We start from the raw sequence: 13,426 nt of genomic DNA, 5'->3' as shown, positions 1-13,426 counted from the left end.
ATAAGGGAACAAGCTAGCGATATGGAAAAATGGTCCTGCCATTCTGCCACGACCCGAGCAACAAAGTTAACAAAGGCAAACCGCAACGATAATGCGTTACTTTAAGGATATGAGACGACTTGTGGAGAAGTTCCTGCTCCACAACTATCTAGCCGGAAGGCTAGAACAAGCTAAAAGCTAAGAATAAGGAAACTGCGATATTAAGCGCTGTGAGTAAGTCGCTGTGAGTACGCGGAAAAAAGTGAAGATGGCCAGCAATAAACAATGGACAAATGGCGGTAAAATGTAGTTATAATCCGCTCGGAAGTTGAGAATGGTGAAATAAGAACAAGCGGAGAAGCGCGCGACGCGCTATTCACGCTAGTAAACCCCCGTAAAGGGGGTATACAAGTCACGGCAGTTAAAAAAATAAGCGACACTGGCCTAATCGTGGAAACGACGAAGCCGGAAGGGCTGGAAGCGTTCACAGAGAATGTACAGAATACACACATAATGTACAGAATTCGGAAAAAAAATAAAATAATCAGATGACTCATGCGGAAAATTGTTCTTCACATAAGTGGATGAATATCTGAAATATATTCGAAATTCGAACATCTTAAACATGTTCGCACATTTATCGAGAAGTGAGTTGTTTATTATACAATTTCTGTAGATGTATATGTTTTTTGTCGCATAAATGAACGCAGTTGACGTTATTTGGCCAGTTGCTGAACAAGAGCATAAAGATTCTTCATCACTTTGAGTACAGACATATGCTTGTACTTGTACAAAATAATCTTCTTACCATTGAAATCTATCCATAATTAAGCTATAAATTATAATACAATTTGTATAGTGAAATTCAACAGTACATCTCAACTGAACAAATGTATTGCGTAACAACTATTTATCACTAAAGCGCAGATGTCTAACCCAATCGAGTTTTATTGTCAATGTTAGTATTATTTTAGAAATAATATAAATAGTAAAAATGAAAAGTAAACAATTTTTAACGTCTGATGATTTAATAAGAGGAGTATCTAACGCTCCTTTTCTCTCGATCTGTTTAGCAATAATTTTATTTACTAATTTTTCGACAGCATCAAATATGATGTCACTGCACTCAAGACTGTCAATAGACAACGTTCAGAGAAAACTCTGACGCCACATAGTTAAAAAGGCTTTAAGTGAAAACATACATACATGCCTGTATGAAAACTGCAACTGCTCACGAATACAATTTCGACTCGGATTTGAGAATCCTATAAGATATCATTTTAAACTATACTAAATATATAGAGTACGCTGTTCCGCGTATCCTGGAGATATCTTTAAAACTACAGTCCTACCAAATTAAATTCAGACTGTTTTCTGAAACTGCTTAATCAAATGATGCATTGATTTATAGTAGTAAATCTGGGCACCAGAAATTTGCTCCGTATAAAAGTCCATCGAACTCGGTCTATTTATTACCGTTACGAAGCATGTATACTCTAATAGGAACATTCCTAACACGATAATGCTTAGAGGAAAGCACGCCAGAATTGCTGTCTCTCAAATCCATTCAATGAATAAGAGACGAATGAAGATGCGTATTATAGTTATATGCAAGTATCCGTAAAGTGGTGTAAGACGTTCGAACAGGTTTGTTCGATGAAAATCAGCTACATACTCTGTTCCGGGTGAAGAAATGAGCCGCAAGTGGAAAAGGGTGAAAAGGGAAGGGGAAATAAGGAGAATACAAAGAGTTGATGAATGTAACGAATGGAAGCTGAATCTCGAAATAAGGAACAAGAAAAACCAGCTACTTACGATAACACGGTTGCTAGTCATCTGTTCTCGATGACGATTGCCTATACCACCGTCCTTGTTGAATATTTTAGCAGTTCTAATATAATTGAGCATATTATATTATATTTCGATGTACACTATCTCTTCGACCACTTATTTCCGTGATTATGACTGAAGAACAAACAGAAGATACTTATCGCAAATTAAATTTAAGCATGAAGAAACTTTATGTAACTTCAAATGGGAAACAAATGTTAACTCCAAATGGGAAAATATGTATATATCAGCATGGATCATGATCTCCCTATTTTTACATTAAATGTTTTGAAAAGTTGTATTTCAAAGCATGGCATGGTTTTCGTTGAAGGAAATCGTTTCGTGGAAGGAAACTTCAAATAGTGAAAGAGGAAAATTATATAGCTCTGAAAGAATAATATAATTTAACATGAAAATATAAAAAAACTCTGTACATCGAAATATAATAGATATTTTACAAGGGAAGTAAAAATATAGGAAAATAAATACAAGTAAAAAAGTATAAGAAATCATTTATTTTTTCTAAAATATATTTTGTATGACGCGTGCTATCATTTTGTTATCTCAAATTTATCTTCTATTTATATTTCTTTACCTATAACCTACGTTCGACTAGTGAGTTTTCACATGCTCAATGAGATATGTATGAGTATAGGAAGTGTATAAATATATGTCTGGTTTACATTATAATTAGGGTTAGGGGCGTGAAACGAATCTTCGATTGGATTACACATTGTCGTTATACAATAGAGAAGACATTGACTAGTGCAAATTACTATTACAGAATCTGACAAGTGATCGTGGTAATTAGATACTCGAAAAGCTAATGACAATGATCCTAGGTTCAATAACGAATCCGCGGTCGACGGGATGATAGATGAACGTGCTCACAAAATCTAAGTCGGACGCGTGATATTCACTGGTTGGAAGGGGTTACTCTTTTCGTCGATCAGATCGCGAGAGAGAATGACTTTCCCGTCCCGATAATGCTACAGAGGAAAACCATAATGGGGTGTGTCTAAGAACACGAGATCATCGGATTCGTCGAGAAAAGCCCTCGTTCAGAAAGTAAGGGAAATTGGCGTTGCTGCTAATTGGTCCATCTCCATATCAGTGGTTAGAAAAAGATGCTAGCTGCCCTCGAGGGAAAGTTGCTAGTGGGAGACACCGTTCGTTGAAAAAATAGGTCTCTCCTATCCTCCAGTAGTTGGGACAAAGACTGTTTGTATGTTTATATATTTATAACGGGCCCTCAGGCTAACTGAACATGTATTGCGGAGACGCGCCGTAAGAGAGCTACGGGACAGAGACCGTTGGAATGTTTACTGTCGAGTGTTACAACTATTTCCTTTTTAAGGAGAGCTCCAGAATTACTCCATGCCTTTGTTAGACATAGCGTTCATCCCGTGAACGTTCGGCGACTGGCTGTCGCCTCAAGCCCAAGCTCATTATCACAACTCTCGAACAATTACTATCGGATTGAATAACTACAATTGTTTACTTACAGCTATAGTAGACTTTAGATTACGATGTTGCGGGATTATCCAAAATTCCAAAGGCTCCGATGTTCTTTCATCTCCGACACATATATTTTTTATGTATCTTCAAACACAAACTAGAATATCGAGCATGTTATCATTTTCCTGTGGATTCTAAAATGATCAACTGTGGTTGATAAATTAACAAATTGTAAAAATTTGTCGATTTGTACTACGAGTGCGGAGTGCGAGTAGTAACGATAGTGAACACACAATTGAATACCCAAACGACAAACTCCTGAGCATTATACTTATTTTTACGTGGGTCCAAACTTTATCGATTCGATGTAGGATCCGACCGCTCTGGGTTATTCAAAATGTAGGTGGAGGAATAGGAAAGGAAAGGGGAAGACGTTTGGATATAGTGGATTTGAAGTACAATTTCATTCGCAAAATATAGCGAACCGAGAGAGAACCGTGGAAAGATTTGGTCATTTGTGCGCTTCATCTAACGCTGGAGAGAAGAAAAGAAAAAAGAAACGAGAGGGGAGAGACCAAAAGAATGAAAAATAAAATCTTTCTTCATAAAAGAAAGAAAAGGTTCATTATGCATATTATTCGCTTCACCTTATCGTTATCCACACACACATACACACACACACACACATGCATTCACGGTTTCACCTTATACACTTGTTGTGTACTATCGTATTATTTTACCGACCAGCAGCGGTTGAAAATCCTACGGACAGTCTACCTCTCACTCGGTCGCAGATACATCGTTGACGCCAGCTCTGTTTAGACTCTAGGATATCGCGCGGGAATATACGCGCTTTTTCTCATACCTATAGAAATGTTAACTCAATTTGGCGAAACTACTTATAATATTTATGTTGAGGTTATTCGATGTGTAAACAGAGAAAACACGTGGATAAATTGTAAGGCAGAAAATATATTTAAATAGAAGTGTAATAAGTAAGAATACAATTTGAGCTGGTCCAGATCCGCACGCTAGCTGTGTTACCCAATAACTGAAAAACCCCGAAGCCAATGTCGCCTGTCTAAACTTTTCTAAATTCGTCGGTTTCCCGTACCACAGTTCATATGGTGTTTTCTTGTCTTGTCTTCTCAGCCCCGTCTTATTTATGACATGTACTGCTGTGTTCATGGCTTCGGCTCATCAAAACAGCGTTGCCTCAACAGCTGCCTCTACTATTGTTCTATTTTCCCTTCCTGCGACACCATTCTGTTCAGGAGTGTATGGGACGTTAATTGTGTGCCTAATTCCCTGACTTCTTAAAAATTCTTTGACTTCTTTATTTTTTAATTCTTTCCCTCCATCACTATGAATTTCTTTAATCTTATCGTTTAATTGATTCTCAACTTCTAGGCAAAAAGTTTTTAATTTTTCAATTACTTCTGACTTACGTCGTAAGAAGTAAATCTTTGTAAATTTTGAAAAATCATCTTTAAATGTCAGAAAATACAGTTTCTTGCCTAATGACTCGACTTCCATAGGTCCACATACATCCGCATAAATAATTTCGCGAGGTTTAGTCGCCCGATTGATTTTCTCGTGAAAACTCGATCTATGAGGTTTCCGTACGCGCAACCTTCACAGAAAAAGTTATTATCCTCTACAACTTTCATATTTAAATTCTTTAAGAACTCTTTAACATACCTGATATTTTGATGACATAGCCGTTCATGCCATAACTGCTATTTGACTCTGCTCTATTGCTAAAATTACACACTGACGGTATGATAACTCGCATATCTACTTTATACAAATTTCCGATAACAGAACCTCTTGCTATTATTTTCTGATTTTGTGAAAATATACAATTGGTCCCTTCCTTTGAAACACAGAAATCTATGCCCCTTCTTGTAACAGATCTAATGGAAAATAGATTTCTTTTCATACCTGGTACGTACAGAACATCGTTCATTGTACATGTTACCCATTTGCCGCCCACAAAAGTCTCTACTCTGATTTTTCCTTTGCCGCACGCATCCATGAATGTGCCATCGCCGATCTCTATCTTCACCGTGTTATCGAATTCTTCGAAGACGCTAAACCATTCCCGTCGTCCTGTCATGTGATCCGTAGCTCCTGAGCCGATTATCCAAACATCAGGGTTTGCCGCTTGTATCGCTGAGGTACTTCCTAATAGACCAATTCCGCTGTGATCCCGATTTTGATTCCTAGGTTCCTGGTTGTCTCTTCTGTTACTTTTAAAACAATTTTTACTTGTGTGGCCTTTCCTTTTGCATATAAAGCATCTAAAGCAATCCTTCTTTAGATGGCCAACTTTTCCACAGTTGAAGCAGCTTGGTCCTTGTTTCTCGTATTCACGTTTACTTGACTGCTTCTGCTGTTCCTTTTTATAATTGTTACTTTTTGTTACCAGTGCCACCGATGTTTCCTGGTCGTCTTTCTTCCATCTGATTTCTCCCGTCATCAGCCTGGTACAAAGCCTGTCTAAGGTCTTCCTTTCTTCTTCCACGGAATGCCACGCACTGTGAAAATGATCAAATTTGTTTGGTAACACCGATAAAATGCGTGTTATCATCATTTTCTCGCCAATTTCACTCCCAAGGGCTTTCATCTTTGCCGCTATGAGTTCCAACTTTGATAGGTTGTACGAGACATTTTCAGATTCTTTCCATTTAAAATCGAAGAACTGCTTCTGGACCATATTTAAATTCTCATCCGACTTCATATCATATACTGTATTCAGCTTTTTCCATATTTCATGTGCTGTTGTGCAACATAAAAGAAGATCCAACGGTTTCCTTCCTACTGAGGTCACGATTAATTTTCTCGCTAACCGATCTGCTTTCAAAAATCTTTTACGAGCGATTTCTTTCTCCGCGCTGTTACGTGGACAACACAGATTCCCTTCACACACGTTGATCAGGTCGTCATCTTCCTCCAAAAGTGTACGCATAACAAAACGCCACTGGAACCAATTTTCTTCGCCGCGTAACATCTCGATCTTCGCACTTGCTGATTCCATTTTAGCACTATCCCTTATTTTACCAAGCACAACACTTTAACAATTTATTCACTTCACGTTGCTACCTTGCAATTTACAGCCCTGGGCCCATAACCTGTTGAGGTTATTCGATGTGTAAACAGAGAAAGCATGTGGATAAATTGTAAGGCATCGTTTTCCTTTGATCCACAATCTTCTATCCACGAAATTAGCACTTTTTGCAGGAAATTTTTTATACGTATTCTTATTCTGTGGCCCATAATCATTTCCGTTGGGGCCCGGGAGCATCTTCTTTTATGCCCTCGTAGTAGTGATCCCCGCCGCTTCACATTCACCGTCGTTATTTCTGAGGTGATGGGCGTGATAGGTATTGAAGGAACACTCGAATATGTTTAACAATAAATATTTATTAACAAAATATATTCGGTGAGTATACTTGGCGTAAAACTCGCGGTTATTAATTTCGGTTCGCGATTACAAGTTCGAACTCGAATAGATACGATTCGATATGCGCTACGAGTTTGGACGATGATTGCCTGAGATGTCGAGCAACTCGGATCAGTGATTACTGCCAACTACCAACTATCAATTCGGACGGGCGTCTCGCGACTGACTTTCTGTCAGGATGATGCTGGATAGGAAAAGCTGTGGTGGGGTGTCTCTAAGGATACGAGATCATCGGATTCGTTGAGGAAAGCGTTGGTTCGGAAAGTGAGGGAAGTGGACGTCGCTGTTAATTGGCTAAATTTTGAGTTGGTGGTTGGAAAAGGATGCTAACCACCCTTGAGAGAAAGATGCTAGTAGGAAGCGTCGTAGGTGAGGAAAGCAGATTTCCAGTATCTTCCTGTAGTGGGCGGTAGGTATAGGGGCTGTTAAGAAAAAGACCATTTGTCCCTTTGGAGGACCTTAGCTAAATTAATCCTAAGATTTGTAGCAGGTCCTTAGGTTAACTGAAAATATTCTGTAATAATGTATAGGCATCTGGCAATCATCTTGTCCGAAGGATAGGGTCTTTGTGTAACGAGCCATGGGACAGAAACCGTTGGAAAGTTTGCTGTCGAGTGTCGCTACACTTCCTTCTGTTACTGCCCTCTTAGTACATTCCTTGGTTAGCCGTTCCACCGTCTCCTGGAGACGACTGACCTCACTCTCCAGAAAGCGCACCCTTCTCCGCAGGTATGCGCTGTCCGCGTGTTCATGTCCCTGAATCGGTTAGCTGTCCTTCTCGGTCCCTTCTCTTTCCTCCGATGCCGTCTTTATATCCTCTTTCCGCACGTCGTCGTCGCCAACGGCACTGTCGCGGATGCAGAGACGGCAGAGATCGGCGATTGTTGAGGCGACGGCGGAGGTGGTGACCACGTGCGCCGTTGGAGTTCAGCGTTAGACGCTCTCGCCCTCCGTGAGGCCAACCATGACCGGGTAATTTTCCGGTATGATCGCTTGCCGAGCGCGTTCACAACGGTCGTAGAGGATGGACACGATGACATTTCGTCGTCGAATCTCACCCTGCCGCCGCCATCGTACCGCGAAAGCAGCCCATCCGACGAAGATCCCGGGCCGCTGATAGTTACATCCGGACCCTCTGACCTTCCCCGAGACTCCTCTGGTTGCACGTCCTCGTCACCAGACGCATGAAAACGCCCGGGGGCCTGATGGTCCACCCCCGGACGGCCACGATTGCTCGATGGCGACGCAGCGGGGCTCGCTTTACAACCCGCGGCTGCACCGGTATTGAGGTATCTTTTCCCTGCGCCGTAAAAGTTACTGCCTTTTTTGTCTGCCATATCCATCCTCCGCAAAATTCTCTGCACCGGATCTGCAAACTGGCGGGTGCCAAAGGCACCGACGAGCCACTTTCCCAGGGCATAGTCCTACGCCCTGAAAACCCATACCCGCCTCGTGTTCCCCGAAAGTGTGGATCGCTTCACGATTTTGCGTGTCATACTTGCGCAGGGGTCATGCTAATCTTCTATGTATCGTTCCAATTTTAGTATATGTAATGCCGAAGCAAGTACTCCCCAATTTCTACCTGATGGAACAATAACCATAAGGAATGTCTCGATTTGAAGGTGTTTTAGGCCACTTAACGGCTTTAGCGGTAAATCCAGAAGCCTCGTTTTATGACCGTTCCTTAGGATTATTGCGACCCGCATAATTATATGTCGGAGATGAAAGGAAAACCGGAGCCTTCCCTTTGCAACTTTTGGGAAAGTTTTCTAATGCTTTAGCCTCGATTTTATCATAGCTGTAATTAAGCAATTGTTGTCATTTGTAATTGTTTGATATTTGTGATTGCGAAAGTGGGTTCGAGGTGACAACTGGTCGCCGAACGTAGCCACGGTCACGGGATAAACGTTTTGCCTGACGAAGGTGTGGATCGGTTATATTGTTCTCCCTAGAAATCACATAGAATTGTACTTTGGAGATTTCGATATAATGGGACACACGTTGTATTAGGAATCAAACTCCAGACAGAAACTGCCTAGCAACGGCGTTTGGATCTTTCTCGATGCTTCCAAAGAGTATACAACAAACTTTTGACAGAAACTGCCTAGCAAAGGCGATTGGAACCTTCTCGATGCCTCCAGCGAGCATATAACAAACAAATGCAGTCGTATAGCGAAAAAGATTTTCATCAGATATTCATTCGTGTGATCGCCTTGGAAAGTGATACATCGAGCGATTTACCGAGTGTCTCAGCAATCGTATCTTTTGTATTTAAAATTATTCTACGCATAGTAAAGAGTTATCCCGTTGACCGTGGATTCGTTTGAACCCAGGAACATTGTTAATAGCGTTAATTAAATTTATTATTCGTAAAACCTATTAATCGTTAATCTCATTATTCGTGAAATTTATTATTCGTAAGACATATTATTTGTTCCCCTTATTATTCGTTAAACTTATTATTCTTTAATCTAATCATTAGTTAAACTTATCGTTTGTTAATCTTATTATTTATTAAACTCATTATTCATAATATTTTGTAAAATCTTGTTTATTCGCGTAAATATATTCTCTGTTTCGTAAAACAATGGCTAATTCAAACGAAGAATCGTTACGCGCCTTAAATTCTAATGATAACCCGACATATATATGCACAGTTGATGGACACCTCGACCGTAGAGAGTCACCGGACGTAACATATTCCATACTTCTAACAAAATATGGTGGTTTCCATAAAATGCATGTTAACATCTTGAAAGTTTTATTGTTTGGAGTGATGGAGTTAGACCTTTATATTTTTTAGTTGTTTCACATACTCACAATTTGTTTTTCAGAAGTGTTTTATCCATATCGATATTGTTATAGTAGTTATTGTGATAAATATGTTGCCATATGTTCTTGTAAGGTTCAGTAATCCTTAGAACAGTGTCTTCTAATTTTCTTCTTTCAACAGTATACACGTAAAAGTTGCATACGTAAGAGCATCCTGTAAGAGCTTCACATAGCACTCTTACAAGTATTCCATATTTTGTAATTTTTAATCGAAATAAATTTTAATCGAAATTCTGCTCCTCTAGAGAATCATACACTCATCCAACTACAATTGTTGTTAAGCTGAGGTTTCGTTTTCTTGGTTGTCTTGTGTTACGTTTTGTTTGGCTCGTTTTGGTTGTGTTGCCGTTAATTTTTGAATTCAGATTAAATTGTAGTGTTGTCTGTTATTTAATGCGATTGACAATTAAACTCCACGTTTTGGCTAACCTGCTACGCGCAGGAGTACTGGCACGGGAGAGGATTAAAGTTGGTGAAAATAAATGTTCGCTTAATCCTATTATATTATTAGACAAATATTCTTCACAAAAAAATGTTTATTCATATTTTAATTGGATATTGGCAGAATTCTCGTTGAAATTTCAAATACTCGAAGTTACTCGAATCGTTCGCAATACGTTTTCACTCTTATTAATTACAAGATTTTAATTTGATAGATTTGCAATAATTTACAAATTGACAAATGCAAACACGTCGATTAACAAGACTAACAAGAACTGGGGAACTGAGGAACTCTGAACTAAGGAATTATCTCTCTCTCTTCTATGTCGCTACGCTTATTTATATGTCGGAGATGAAAGAACATCGGAGCCTTTGGAATTTTGGATAATCCCGCAACATTGTAACCTAGAGTCTACTATAGCTGTAATTGAACAATTGTAGTTATTCAATCCGATTGTAATTGTTCGAGAGTTGTGATAATGAGCTTGGGCTCGAGGCGACAGTCAGTCGCCGAACGTAGCCGCGGTCACGGGATGAACGCTTTGTCTAACAAAGGCATGGAATAATTCTATAGCTCTCCTTAAAAAGGAAACAGTTGTAACACTCGACAGTAAACATTCCAGCGGTCTCTGTCCCGTAGTTCGCCACACGCAGACCCTATTCTTCGAGTAAGATGATGAGCCAAATGTCGATGCGTCTCCGCAGTACATGTTCGGCTAGCTCGAGGGCCTGTTATAAATCTTAAGATTTAGTCAACTAAAGTCCTTCAAACAGACAAACAGTCTTTGTCCCAACTACGGAAAAATAGGGGAGACCTATTTTTCAACGAGCGGCGTCACCCACTAGCAACTTTCCCTCGAGGGCGCCTAGCATCTTTTTCTAACCACCGATATGGAGATTGACCAATTAGCAGCAACGCCAATTTCCCTTACTTTCTGAACGAAGGCTTTTCTCGACGAATCCGATGATCTCGTGTCCTTAGACACACCCCATTATAGTTTTCCTCTGTGGCATCATCGGGACGGGAAAGGCATTCTCGCTCGCGATCTCATCGATGAAAGGAGTAACCCTTTACGACGACTGAATATTACGCGTCCGACTTAGATTTTGTGAGTACGTTCATCTATCATCCCGTCGACCGCGGGTTCGTTATTGAACCTAGGATCAATGTCATTAGTTTCTCGAGTACCTAACTACCACGGTTACTTGTCCGGTTCTATAATAATCGTATTTCCACTAGTCAATGTCTTCTCTATTGCATAACGACAACGTGTAACCCAAACGAAGATTCGTTTCACGCCCCTAACCCTAATTCTAATGTAAACCCGACATATATTTAGGTCTGCCGTGGAGGGGTCGTCATGTGACGGGTTATTCCATGGGGGTTGTGAGGCTCGAATTTGGTTTCTATACAAATTGTTAAAATTTATTTACATTTCAAATTGGAACGCTCACTCGCGCTATTGGTGGTTTCAGTCTACGTTACACGCGGGACGTGACACTTGTTTACGCTGTGTCTTAATTTCTAATATTCCCTTTTGATGCTACCTGGGAAAACGCGGGTGCTGCTTATCTTCTGCTGAAGTTTCGTCTTCTTGATTATCCTGTTTACGCCGCTTATTGCATAGCCTGAGGCGTCTGTCGTAAGATTAAAGTGTTTGGAAAAATCCGGATATTGCAGAATAGGTTTTGTCATTAGCGCTGTTTTTAAATTGTTGAATGCATTTTCTTGATTCTCCGACCATTTAAAGGGGATGTCTTTGTTCAATAGTTGTGTTAATGGTTTTGCAATTTTAGAGAAATTAAGTATAAATCATCTGTAGTATCCCGCTAGTCCCAAAAACTGTTTGATATTTTTCGCTTTCCTTGGTCATGGAAATTTCGATACGGCTTCGATCTTCTGTGGAGCGGGTTTTACACCATCTTTACTGATTATGTGTCCCAAATAACTTTGTGTCGTAGGAACTCGCATTTATCGGGTTGCAATCGCAATTTGGCTACATTTAGTATTTCCATTAACTCGTTAAATTTAATTTCGTGTTCGCGAGGAGATCTTGAATAAATCACTATGTCATCCAGATAGACGAATAGTTCTACTCCTTGCAATCCTGATAACGCTGAGTTCATCAAGCGTTGAAATGTTGCTGGAGCATTTTGAAATCCAAGGGCCATTCTTTTGAATTGGAAGTGTCCGTATGCTGTTGAGAGTGCAGTCTTGTGGGCATCCTCCTGTGTCATTCAAATCTGGCCGAAGCCTGATGCCAAATCGAACGTGGAAAAATATTTTGCACTTCATAATTGATCCAATATCTCTGTAGTGTTGGGGAGCGGATAAGCATCGCCGAACATTTTATCATTATACTTTCGAAAATCAATAACTAGACTGCAATGTTTGTTTCCTTGCGAGTTTGGTTTCTTTGGCACAATCCATAGCGGAGAATTGTATGGAGATATCGATGGTTCTACGACATCAATATCCAATAATTCTTGAATTTGACGATTTATCTCTTCTTGATGTACAGGTGGATAACGGTACTGTTTAATATTGATCGGTATATCGTCCGTTGTGATTATTCGATGCTCTAGAATTTCGGTTCCTTCCAACCTGGGATTTGAAATCTACCTTGATTCCTCCGAATTAATTCTTCGACGATTTTTCTTTCCTCCTTGTTCAAGTGTTCAAGTCGCAATAATTCGATTATTTTGTCGAACCTATTTTCTTTTGATTTTGAAATTGCTTTGCAAGTCGTGCTAGGCGGCGAGCCGAGGTTCTCCAATTCTTTAATTAGCATTGTAGGTGTGATAAATTCGTAATCTTTCGATGTGGTATTTATTATTCTTGTATATCCTCATCCCTTATGGTTCTTCGCACCTACATTACCAAAATAGACCCCCTTGATTGGTTCGATTTTGGGAATAAATCCCTCTTTTATCTCCGGATTTGTAATGTTAATCGAACATGGCACCGAACTTCGTTTCAGCACGATTATCTTTTCTCTTGTATCGAAGAGGATATAAATATTTCCCCACTTGATATGTTTTCGCTCGTAATCCAAACGAGCCTTGCATCCTGGGAAAAATTCGGATCGCAAGATTCCATCTTGATCGATCAGCAATGAGTCAACTACGTGAAAAATAACTTTTTTTTATATATATTTTACGTGAAGGAAATCGGCACGGACGCCAGGCCGCTTCTGATAACCGTCCCGGCTGCGATCGAGAGAGGCCCGGAAACCGCTGTGAACGTCGCAACGGGGCCTCCCCCGCTGATGGGACGGTGTGTGGCCATTGTCACATCGCGCCTCGTCGCCGGAGCCGCCGTGCCAGGCAGCCCGGTTTCCCTACCGGACTGCTTGGCGGCCCCGAGGCCGAGCGCCCAAGCCCGAACCCCATGGTGGGCGCGGCGCGCCCGGCGCACTT

General features: G+C 40.4%; 1 non-coding gene across 1 annotated transcript; it reads right to left on the bottom strand.

The window, feature by feature from the left end:
• Nucleotides 1–8,194: 8,194 nt before the first annotated feature.
• Nucleotides 8,195–8,301, bottom strand: LOC117240563. The gene has a single exon (XR_004494734.1). It is a non-coding gene; the product is annotated as a U6 spliceosomal RNA (small nuclear RNA).
• Between the last annotated feature and the right edge of the window lie 5,125 nt (nucleotides 8,302–13,426).

The sequence above is a fragment of the Bombus vosnesenskii genome, unplaced genomic scaffold (assembly GCF_011952255.1).
Source record: "Bombus vosnesenskii isolate JDL3184/JDL3185 unplaced genomic scaffold, Bvos_JDL3184-5_v1.1 scf7180000014788, whole genome shotgun sequence".
In the NCBI taxonomy this organism is placed as follows: Eukaryota; Metazoa; Arthropoda; class Insecta; order Hymenoptera; family Apidae; genus Bombus; species Bombus vosnesenskii.
This window is presented reverse-complemented; position numbering and strand designations above follow the sequence as displayed.